At 44.5% G+C, this 12,161-nt stretch overlaps 1 protein-coding gene across 15 annotated transcripts in view; it reads left to right on the top strand.

Moving 5' to 3' along the window:
- Positions 1-12,161, top strand: part of STRBP (spermatid perinuclear RNA binding protein) — a 60,124-nt gene that overhangs the window by 627 nt on the left and 47,336 nt on the right. The window lies entirely within an intron of this gene.

The following is a 12,161-nucleotide window of genomic DNA, read 5'->3' on the forward strand; positions in this document are numbered from 1 at the left end:
GGCGCTGCTGCGCGCGCGGAGGGGCGCGGTGGGGCGGGGGGGGCTGCGCGCCCGAGGGGCCGCGGGCGGGGGCGGTGGGGAGGGGTGAGGGGCTCGGCGGCGCCGTGCGCGGGCGGCCGCCCCCCCGCCGGCTGCGGGGCGCGTTACCTGTCCGAGGGGCGCGTTACCTGTCCGAGGGGCGCGTTACCTGTCCGTGGAGCGCGTTACCTGTCCGAGGGGCGCGTTACCTGTCCGTGGAGCGCGTTACCTGTCCGTGGAGCGCGTTACCTGTCGGCGGGGCGCGTTACCTGTCCGAGGGGCGGGTTACCTGTCGGCGGGGCGCGTTACCTGTCCGTGGAGCGCGTTACCTGTCCGTGGAGCGCGTTACCTGTCGGCGGGGCGCGTTACCTGTCCGAGGGGCGGGTTACCTGTCGGCGGGGCGCGTTACCTGTCCGAGGGGCGCGCACCTGTCGGCGGGGCCGATGCGCAGCAGCGCCGCTGTGCGCGGTGTCCCCGGGCGGTCCCGGCCAGGTGCGGGCTGGGCGGCTCCAGCCGGGGCTCGGGGCTCGGGGCCCGGCCCGAAGTTCGCTCCGGCGCGGTCGGTGCAGCGCCCTCCGCGCCCCGGCCCCCCGGGGTAGCCCGGTCCCTCCGGACCCCGGGCAGGCTCCTGGCTCCGAGCACACCATGAGTGTTATGGTCCATGGTTTGTTTGGGGCTTTTTTTCCGTCTTTCATTCTGTATTTGCTTTGCACTGGATTTTGTAATCATTAACCCGCTATTCCTTCTGGAAGTGAGAGCGTGAAAGGGATAACCAGGGAGTCACATGCCTGCCGCTGAGTAGAGCAAAACTTGAGTTTTGAGTCAAAGTGGAAATATGCATTATCTGGCTAAATGTCTTATTATTTATTTACGTGGCTGTGAAAAGGGTGTCTTATGATTTACAGAAATAAGAGAGTGAGTATTCCAAGCAGTTCCTGCACAGGGTATGGCAGAAGAGCAAATTGATAACGTAGGGGTCCTAGATACATTGGAATTAATTTTTTTTCTGTATCTATGTCCTCTAGTTTGTTAACAGTTTTTAAAAGTTTTACTGTACTTTGTTGTGACAACTCAGAAATGTTAAGTGTGGTTAAAGCAGAGAAAGATTTAAGTGGGGATTATTCTGAAGAATGTCACATATTTCAGATCTCCAGTTCCAAAAAATGTTTATGAAACTGTAAGTTCATTAAAATAGCTGGGCTATTTAACTTAAATTAAAATACTTGTGTTCCAGCAAACATTTGAAGCCTGGCCTTCTAGGGTAAAAACAGAAAATTAAAATAATTTCCTCCATTCATGCAGAATACTTTAACATCTTTAGAAGGAATGGAGAAGAAAGGACTGTTTGCAAACTTGGTCTAGTTTTCTTTGATTTTTAAAGACATGAAAACCATTTTTGAGACCCAAAGGAAGCAGCAGCGGTGGCAGAGAGGAAGGAAGGAAGGAAGGAGTATGGAGCAGTGCTGGCTACTTGGAGGGGAGGCCTTAAAACAAAACTTTTGGAATGGCAAGCGAGGAAGGCCTGGCAGTGTCCCTGGAGAGGTTGCATTGCTGAACTTCTGTGTTTGCTCAGGGTCGTTGTTCTCTCTCTGAAGAACGTTTTCCAAGAATTTAACGAGCCCACCTCTTCCATGGAAGGTGTACAAGCTGGGTTGTAGTTATTTCCTGCCAGTGTAAAGAGGAAGGAGAAATCTGTCAGCAAATTGCAGCTGGCTGAAGCTTCTACTAAATTCCTGGTCATTTTTAGGAAGTTAGACTTGTCCCTGGAAGTTCTTGGCATGTATAATTTTCTTCTGTCTGGAGCTTTCCAACCATTTTCCTATGCTTCATGTTGTGTAGAATGCAGGGAGAAATGTGGAGAAGAGGGGGTAGGATTGCTAACAGGGTTTAATGTTTTCAGTTCTGTGTTCCTCAGAATCTCATCACTGATGGTGCCAGTCTGGTGCTCCTTTGGCATTTGTAGTTCAAAGAGAATCTTCAGTCTTGCGAGTTTGGTTAGTCCTGGTTTTATAAAGGGCTTTATTTGCACAGGCTGTTCATCCAGACTCGTTGTTTCTGCTGAACTCTTGGCAGTATTTTTCATCTCTGCACAAAGAAGATGCTGATGAAGTGTCAGTTCTTGCTCTGTGTGGTTGACAGGCTCATATTTATGAGGTGGAAATCTAGGACTTGATTTCTCAGGGAACTGGAGAAAGGTTCCACATAGAAATTCTTGTGTGTTGGGGGCTGGGGGAGCCCCAGGGCAAACTGGTATCAATGCTGCTGAGGAAATGACCAACACTGGCTTTGTGGCTTGTCCTAGAAGGGATTTCAGACACAGCTGATTTCAAACCAAAGGCTCAGAAGTAAATGAGAAGACAGTAAGCAATTGGAAAGGTACAATAGAAGATGGCATAAGGCAAGCCATGCCAGACCTAAACATGGGAGAAATAGTTTCAACTCTGGTGCATATGTGGGTTTTGATGACTCTTGTTTCTGACTTGTACGCAGTTTTTCCATGGATGTTCATTCAGAATGCAATGCTTAAGGTCGCAGAGCTCTCTTCTTTTGAAGCCCCTCTGTTAATGTTCCTCAAAAGCCTGTGGGTGGACTGAGATTTTTTATTTTTTTTAACTGTGAAATCTTGTTTGGAAATAAAAAAAATGAAAAAAAAATAGTCTAAGAAGCTGCTTCATGTTGTGAAAAACCTCACTGTAGAATCATAAAAGCTTCAGTTTTTCCACGTTGCTTTGTAGCTTGGCATGTAAATAGAGCTCTTTGAAGAGCATGGCTGGAAAGGGGGAGTGGGAAAGGCTCTAGCTGGTTAACAAGCTTCTGAGTGTGTAAAAAGGCACCGTGAGCATGCTTGGTGAAGTGTCTGTTAAAACATGGAGCTCTGTCCTGGGCTGGGGTGAGGTACATACACCTAGAAGTAGCCAATGTGTCAAAGTATCAATTTGGAAGAACTGTGGCAGTTTGTGTATTTTACAGATTGGGCTGGGTGAGGGGGAGCGCTCAGAGCAGGTGGGAGGGAGGTGTTGGGATGTTCTGGCTGCTGAGGGAGATGCTAGGGGGGTGAGGATGCAGAGGGTCACTCTGCACCTCTCTGGGCTCACCTCCAGCTCCAGCTCTTGGTGAGTTCGGGTTTATGGTGTCTCTCACCATCTCAGCATTTTGGGGTCAGTACCTTACTTTGGATTGGGCTGGGGAGAGCGATGACTTTTCTGACAACAGCCACATGAGGAGCACTTGGCTGCTGCGGTGTCCTGGATTTGCTGTAGCCCAGCAGTATTGGCAAGTGAAGATTGTTTTGCTGCTGAATATGCTGCAGTGAGGAAATCAAAAGGAAAATTCCTGTTTAAAGCAATATGAAAAAACTGTTAAGAGATTTAAAGAACAGAAAAATGCAAGTCTCAAACCCTTCTGTAGAAACCATAGTTTGACTACGTTTGTTGTACTTGCAGTGTGATTTGACAAACAGAAACTTTGTACTTGATGTTTAAGGAAGGAGAAGCCTTACCTGAAAGGCACTGCTGGTATCTTTTGTTAAAAGCAATAATTGATACAAGCTACAAGGCCAAAGACGGTATTTTTTCCAGTTGTACTTCTGCAGGTCTTGGCAGTTGTATAGTTTTTCCTTCTTATGTGTGAGTTTTTCACTGAGCACTGATGACAGAAAACAGTGTCACAGTTTGTGTCTGTGTCAGCTCACAGAGGGACAGTGTTCCTATTTAACTTCTTTGAAAACCCCAATTCATGTCCCTTAACAAAAAACCTGCAGAGGAATTCTTAAGAATGGTATGAGCAAGTAAACATCTTGCACTCTGGATTTTCAGATTTTATTTAGTAGGTAAATTATGTTTCTGGTCCTCTTACTCTAATACCATAGACTGGAAGGGACAGAATTCTTGGAGCCCACCCCATGTTGGTCTGTTGCCTTGTGCTCCTGGCTCTGCTGTGCAATGCACATCCTGACCTTTCTGCTAATTTCCTGTGTGGTGTCAGAATGTGGATCAGGTGCTGGCTGTAGGGGAAGCCCCAGAACAAATTCAGAGTATGTCATTTGTTCTGCTGTTTGTGAAGGGTATGTAAAGCATGGTCCTGGGCTGCTCTGTCCCTCCTCTGTTGCTACACCCAAGAACTCTGGGACTAACCCAAGGCTGGATTTTCTGTGCAGCTGAGCCAGGCTGCTGTTTCTCTGGGCCACCTGCACATCTGCCCACTGGCTTCTCCAATAATGAGGACCAGGGATTAATTAGTAAACCCCATGCCCTTATGGTTTTATGTTGTTGATTTTTCTATAACTATGCAAAACTTTATACCTTTTCTGTCTTGAAATATTCTCATAACCTGCTGATAACTTAAAGGTGTAAGTGGATGTTGAAGAGGAATCATCTTATGAAATCCATTTTACGGATCTTTTGGATTGTGGAAACTTAAGTGATCCTGCCACATGTGTTGATTTACATTAGTTCCCTTATGGTGTGGTTTAGTCTGCTATTTAAGAGCCCTAAGATGCTCCTGGTGATTGACATAACAAAATGTAAATTATATGCTGTTTTCCTAAGGTCTAATTTATCTGTCGTAAGGTTTGTGTACCAACAGTATTGAGCTCTTTTACAATAACGTTTCTCTTTCATGTAATGCCTACACAGGGGAATTAAATTACCCTTAATTGTATGCTTAAAAAGAAAATAAAATTGGGGTGTGTATGGCTATGCCAGTAAATTAAATTTTGCTGCTTCTTGTTCTTTTTGTGCATTTAGTTTAAATTGTCTTTATTGAAAAATTTTATGTTTGAGTATCTGGTTGAGAAGTCTTACTCGTGGGTAGCTGTGAGATGTCACAAAACTTGAAGAAATCTTATGAACCAGAATTAATTTAGATTTTAAAGCAGAACTTGGCATTTAGCTTGGCAGTAAATGAACTCGATGGTGAAAAACTAGTGCTACCCCATAGAAATTGCCCCCTGGTAGGAGCAAAGGGCAGGCTGAGTTTAGGGCCTTGTGCTTTTCTCTTTTTCCTCCAATTCTTGGGAGGGGAGACACTTTGACTGAACACATTTCTTGTTTGACTTGCAACACAGCAGATTGGAGTGTTGGCACAGCGTCTTAAGTGTTGGGCCCTCAAGAGTTTTCAGTATTCCCTGACACACGGGGATGATGTTCCATGGGGCAAAGTTCCTCCAGAGCTATTGGACTGGCTTGGTAATGACCCTAAACCAAATGTTCCCTAATCCCAGTTCTCAGCCAGCAGGTTCTGCCTTGTGGAAAGGCCAGCACAGCCCACAGGTGTGTGGGAAGCCCAGCCCCACAACCTCTGTGCAGCTGCTTTGTGCTTCCAGAAATGAGCTTTAGAAAAACACTCCCTCAAGAGGCTGAGGAGGCCTGAGGCTGTGGGCAGGAGCTTTTTGGGCACACAGCAACTGATTCCTTCCACCAAGATTTTGCCAAGAAATGGTTTACCATAGTTCCACTGACATTGTGAAATTAATGCATCTCTTTTTTTTAGTCTGTAATTTGCAGGGGATGGGTCCTATAACAAGATTGTGGTAAATCATGGCTGATCTTGAAGGAGGCATAAAATTTTCTTCTTCTTGTTGCAGGACTTTGTTTTCTTTGCTAGGACGTAGCAGCCAAAGCATGGTCCCAATATAACCTTCTCCATAAACATGGTGTCTTTCTTCATAACATGAACTAACGTGAAATCATAAGTGTGCTATCTCGCTCACTAAAGAGACTGTACAAAATTCAGCAAGGAAACAAGCTGACATGCTACACTCCACTGAATTCAGTTGCCATTGTTGAAATAGGTGATGTTTTAAAATTGCCAGCTGGTATATACCTGAATAAAGGTGTTTGATTTACAAGGTCTTTTTACAGCCTGCTTAGCAAGACACCAACCAGCTGGACCAAACACATCACCTGGAGGCTACATATCAGGACAGCATGAATAGATCCATTCAACAAACAAATTACAACTTGTATTAAAAAATGAAAATAGAAAGCATTTGAGTTAGCTGCCCCATGGCAGTCAGCTAGTGCTGTGTTTCTGACAGAGTAGGAGCATGATCATCAAGGGTCCAATGGTGGCACCCTGTGTGGGGAAGGTCCATGGGATGGGGCTGCAGGTGGTTTTTTTAACCATAAAACAAATCACATCAGTGAATGTGGAAGTGCTGACTAATGTGTGCTAAAGTTTGATCAATTTTGAAGCTGAATGCACATAACAGCTATTTATGTGGTGTTCCTTCCCTGGCTGTGGTGGCAGTGGCCCAACCTGCGTGGCTGGTTTTCCCAGCTGAGAAAGCTGTGTGATGTTTTGACAGGTGTGACTGATGCTGGGGCTGGCTGAAGACAGCCATTTTCCAGTATGAAGACAAGGAGACAGATTAGTAATTTATTCCTATTTTTGATACAGCTGTGCTGAAAGGGGCAGCTCTTTGCATATGGAAACTTGTTCTTTTTCTCCAGGTATGGGGATTGAATTTGCTCTGTGACCCTCCTGGTACTCTTCTACTTTTCCTTCTCTGCTCTGCCCGATTGCTGTATGTCTGATGTGACAATCTGAGGGGATTTGCTTTAATAGAAAAGACTCTGGAATGAAGGGTAGATGTACAGCCTGTGACTCCAGAGAACAGACACAGCCACTAGAAAGCTGAGGGCTGTGGTATGATGGAACAAGTAGCAAACATGGATCTCCAAGCAGGATACTTGATGGGATTTCAAGGAAACAGAAACTCAGAATATTTGGATTCCTACTGCTCTTCCAATCCCAATCTCTTCCCCTTTACTCTAATAGTTGAGAGGAAAAGATAAATGTCCAAGAACTGATTTCTCCCCACCTCTGCTTTGAAGGATGCCTTTTCCATGTCATAGGCTCTCAGTGACTGTCATCTTTTCAGAGAGCTAAAAGTGTTTGGTGAACAGTTGTTCCATGTCCTAATGCTTTGTGATCTCTTGATTCGATGGCTAGGTAATTGGACTTGGCAAATAGATTAGGGCTTCTTTGGTTACCCAGCCATGCTGTCCAAGTCTTCAATCATGCAGAGACTTAATCTGTTCCTTTAAAGTGCTCAGCTGTGTCATTTGGGTGACGTGAAAGAGCATCACCGGGGCTGAACTGCAGTGTGTGTGGTAAGTGGGGATGGGGTGTAGGAGAACTGGGAGCACTGCTTCCAAAACTGGAAGTGGGTAAAACTCTTCAACAGCAGGCACTGAGCAACACTGTGTTCCAGTGAAGTGTCTGGCAATTAACCTGCAAGTATTGATTAGGGCAGCATTTGTTCCCTTTTCAGGTTCTGCTGCTGACTTATCACACAACTTTATTTCTTCATGTCTGAAGTTCCCCCTATAAAGATCTGAAATGTTTTCCTGTCTCACAAAAACTCTTATTTTAAAACCAGTAATAAATGTACTCCGGTAAATATGGTGACAAGTGTTCTAGAAAAGCCAGGAAGAAAGGCAAATACTGGGAAAAGGGTGGGGAGACAAAACAGATAACTTCTTTGCTTCTGGTGGGTGAGGGTGAAATTGGTGACTGCCAAAAATATGAGCTCAGAGAAGTAGCTTGTTCTGCTCTGAGCCCACATCTGTACACACCTCCTCATCTCTACAGATGGCCAGAAGGCTGAAGAGAGAACACAGTTGTCTAAATTTGTGTAAGAGAAAAGAATCATGACTCCCACCTTGGAGGCACATAAGAACCTCCTGTAACTGGGGGGTTTTCAACAATTTAAAAAATTTGGTTGAATTTTCAGTCTTAGCCAATTTTTTTTGGAACCTGACACTGTTCATAAATTTTGTGTTAAAAGATGGTTGTCTGGAACTGCAGTCTTTATTCCTTCAAAACTGGCCTGCTAAGGAATATATTTGAACCAGAAGTCATCTTTGCATGCTTTAGCAACTTATAAGATACTTTTCCACTTTGGATTTCGTAGTTCTTCATATTTTAGAAATAACAACTGTCACAGTCACAATAGTGATGGTGCTATCTGGATAAATCATGATAAAAGGCATGAAGATAAAACCAAAATATTTTTGTTTTCATGTTTTCTTTCTCCTACCATTAGTGTAGGAATGAGATTGTCTTTTACACTGAATATATGGTCTGCCTTGTCTTTTGGGGGAATTCAGCAACTTTTGTTAGCTCAGGAGATAAAGGATATTTTTTTAAAGCAGGTAGTTGGAAGTCAGTAGTGATCTCTCGACCAAAAACCTGGTTTTGTGGATGTGGCCTTACGTAATAAACTAATAAAAGAGAACTGCTTACAAAGTGCATCTTTGACAGGTCTCTGATCAAGCCCCTTCTTTGCAGAGGGCTTGAATACTGAATGTCCCTGAGTTGTCACTGTAGATACTGTTCCCTTCAACCCAAACACTGAGGAGCCTGAAACTGGAAACCTCCTGACCCTTTTAAAAACAAATGAGCAATTTTGTTTAACTTTTTGCTGTGGGTCAGGAGCCTGAGCTTCACGCCAAGTTTCAGCATGATCCAAAGTAACACTGCAGACCTAGGGAAAAACTCCTGCAATATGGAACTGATGAAACTGTGACTGTTGAGGTGCTGTGATTTGTTACAGCAGATTCTTAAAAGGGGAATAAGAGATGTCCTGCCCTAAACATCCTTCCATAAATGACAATTTTTAGGTGAGAACTTAGCAAATGTATAGTGAAATATTTTGTGTTCCTTAATAAGGCTTCTACATTAGTTTTAAAATAGCCATGTTACAAATGGATCTGCTCTTTCTGTGCAGTTGGGTGCTAACTGGCCTCTGCTTTGGTTCCCCTTGAGATGCTTCCAAGTGTGCTTTTAGTGGTGCAGCAGCAGCCCAGTGCCACTGTCATAACAGCATTCCACCCTCTGTGAGGAGTTGCAGCAGCAGCACACATGGATGGATTGGTCTCTCCCTTGCAAGATGAGGACACTCATCCTTCCAGCACCATGTCTACAAAACTCTCTGGTGGCTGTCCCATGAAGTTCTGAAAGGGAGTAAGTGTGCTGAGAGAATATTAAGGGTAAAGAGGATTCAGAAGCATTTGCAGAGAAAGGGGCAACTCCAGAGTTGAACTAAGCTGATTGGGATCAATGGATTGCCCAGGGAGGCAGAGGGAGCCCGGGAGAAACTGTCAAATGTTCCTTCTGGAGTATCCATTTCCTGATGCTTCTGCAGTTACTGCAGGGTTTGAATATCATTGAACTGGTGCTTCTGCAGTTGCTGTAGAAACTGTTGGCTCAGGCTGTCTCCTTGCAGCTCTCCTTCAGAGGAAGGGTTGCTTGGGGAGAGCTTGGCTGGGCATGGGACTCACTGGTACGTTCACACTGTGATCTGCAATCTTTATTTTAATACAAATCCCTTGGCTAGCTTCTTTATTTTTGCTTACAAACGTTTGATCTGTATGTGGTACTCACAGTAAAGGAGTCCTCTTGTGCCAGAAGAACAAAGACTTGCTTTCTGTTGGTGCTGGGCACCGCTGGTTTGCAGTAGCTGCCTGGTTTTAGTGCCAGTTGTAGCAGGTGCACCTTGTCTCAATGAGTCCTCTTTGCCCCGTCTTGGGCTGCAATGGAAGATATAACCAAAAGGATGTATTTTAGCAGTTGTTAAAACTAGCTGTGGCAGTGTTTTTTATCCCTTCCATGACCCATCCTCCCTCCGGGGGGATCTCTTCTGTTAATGGCCATGGAGTCTCACTGCAGGACTGATAATATGACATCATCCCATTGGGACATGCTCCACCCAGGGGGAGGAGCCAAGCGTTCCCACTTGGATATAATCTGAACTGGAACACCAGTCAGCCTTTTTCCACTGGATTCCCAGAGGATGACCAGGCTGTTCTGTGTCACCACTGGACCTTCAGAGGAAAACTACACCCTTCTGCAGGATCACTGCTTCAACAGAAGCACATCTGTCACTCTAGGAGGACTGCAGCCGCCACTTATCAACTTAACTTATCACTTAATCAAACTGCTACCAACAGCCTGCCCAACAGGGTGTCAGCTTGTATTCTGACTCTGTCAGTGGTTTTTGTGCTGCTGCATTTTATTTTAATTTTCCTATTAAGTTGTAGGGTTTTTGGGTTTTTTATTTATACATACTAGTAAAGAACTGTTATTCCTATTCCCATATCTTTGCCTGAGAGCCCCTTAATTTCAAAATTATAATAATTTGGAAGGAAGGGGGTTTACATTTTCTATTTCAAGAGAGGCTCCTGCCTTCCTTAGCAGACACCTGTCTTTTCAAACCTAGACAGCCCTCATCACACAGCACAGTTGAAACTCTCATGCACAGTCTATAGAAGACTGAATTTTGGTGGAGAGCTGAGGAGTTCAGGATTTACTGTACTTCCCCTCTCCTTTCTTTCCCTTGCTCTGCTTTCATTATTTGTGCTCCTCTTGTTACAGTTGGATGATCTGATACCTACAGATTGATGTAGGTTCCTCCAGCTGACAATATTCTAACAAAGTTTGAAATATCTCCTAAAAAGATCAAATTAGCCATCCTGAATGAACTGACAGGAGTTATAAACTGCTGTTGGATGGCTGGAGCTCTGTGTGGAGGAGCCTGAAGGGATCTTGTTGGAGGGGTATGGTTTGGGTGCAGGCAGGGGAAGCCACGACAGGTGCACTCCTGGTCATCTGGGAGTTCCCAGTAGTTTTTCTGATTTGTAAGAGAGATGCTCTCAGACCCTCTCCATCCTTTACATCTGATTTTGGGTGTTTTACGTGGTCACTCAGTATCTTAATGTGAAAGCTGGGTTTTGACTGGTTGATTATTTTGTTGCTTTTTTTTGAGAGAGAGAGAAGAAATACCCTTATCCAACTGCTCCTATGTCAGTTGGAGCTTTAGAAAAACCAAGTGGCAGAGAGAGCCTGTGAGGGTTTTCTTTACAGCCAAGGATGTGCTAGAATGTGGTGTGCAGAGTGCTCAGTGCTGAGGAGCTGCCTGCAAAGCTTCCCCTTACCCTGCACAATGGCTCAGGTCCCTCAATAGTGTTCTGAAGTGTTCTTGTTTTTTGGCTCCTGCTCTTCCTGAGAACAGACTGTGTGTGTCCTGCTACGTGACAAAAGATGGACTCCATTGGCCTCTTTTGAGAAGACACAAGGTTCCTGAGTCCTCGTCAGTTTGACTTTCAGAAGAGCACAGTGCTCAAAAAATTTGATACCTGAAAGTAGGACACATTGTGAATTAGGTTCCTCAGTTTAATCATACCATATTCAGATATTGAATTGCTAATTTGACTCTCATGAATGGACAGGTAATTGTTGTCAAGCGTTTCCTGTGACAGTTTGCCAAGCTGACCTGTGAGGAACCCATGAGAGAGATTGAATAACAAAAGCAGCCAGGAATGCAATGTCTGTTCAAATTAAAGGAATGAAGCCTAAGCAGGTGGAAAGCTAGAAAGGGGAAGAGGATGCTTTGTGCTTGGTGTGTGTAGTAAATGAAAAACTTGCACTGTTCCAAGTGTCAGCACTGAGTTACTCTGGCCCTGAGCAAATCACTTGAATTTCTGAACACTGAGGCCTCTTCCCCATGCAAACAGCACAGCAATTATGTCTATCATGTCTATCAGCAATTAGAGAAGTGATGTTTGAAGAGTCGTGAAATTCTAAGGTCTGAATTTGGGTGTTTTGCTAATAAAAGTACATTGAAACTTGATAACTGCAATCAAAATAGATAAGACTGAGTAATGGTTTTGTCAGTCTCTTGTAAAGTCCTGCATGGAGATTGCCATCTCCCCCAGGTTAGCAGGGGGAGGGTGGGCAGTACAGTCTGGTTACTGGGAGATAGAGAAGTAATTTCCAAGATTTATTTGGTTTGTTACCTCTGAGTTGTTTCATTCAATTTACTCTTCGTGGTGTTGAAAAGCACATTTATCTCTTGAGTGGTTGCAGAAACTTTGCAGGGTTTGCCAGTTCTACAACTCACCTTGGTGACACCTGCATGCTTTGATATCTCCTTGCAGTATTTAGGAATGAGATCAGTCTAGAAATGCAGTATATTCTCCCCATGGTGAATGGGGAAAATGGCCACAACCAAACAGTGCTTATCCTTCAGTGGGGAGAACTCTGGTTCCTCTATTAGCTTTTAACTTTCATGGCAATATTCCAAGAGGAAAAAACAGTACTTAAGTTTCGTTCTTAGCACAGAGATAAATGGAATGTCT

This window comes from Pseudopodoces humilis, chromosome 22, assembly GCF_049639895.1.
Source record: "Pseudopodoces humilis isolate 2021_Gansu_Grassland_sample_001 chromosome 22, ASM4963989v1, whole genome shotgun sequence".
Taxonomy (NCBI): domain Eukaryota; kingdom Metazoa; phylum Chordata; class Aves; order Passeriformes; family Paridae; genus Pseudopodoces; species Pseudopodoces humilis.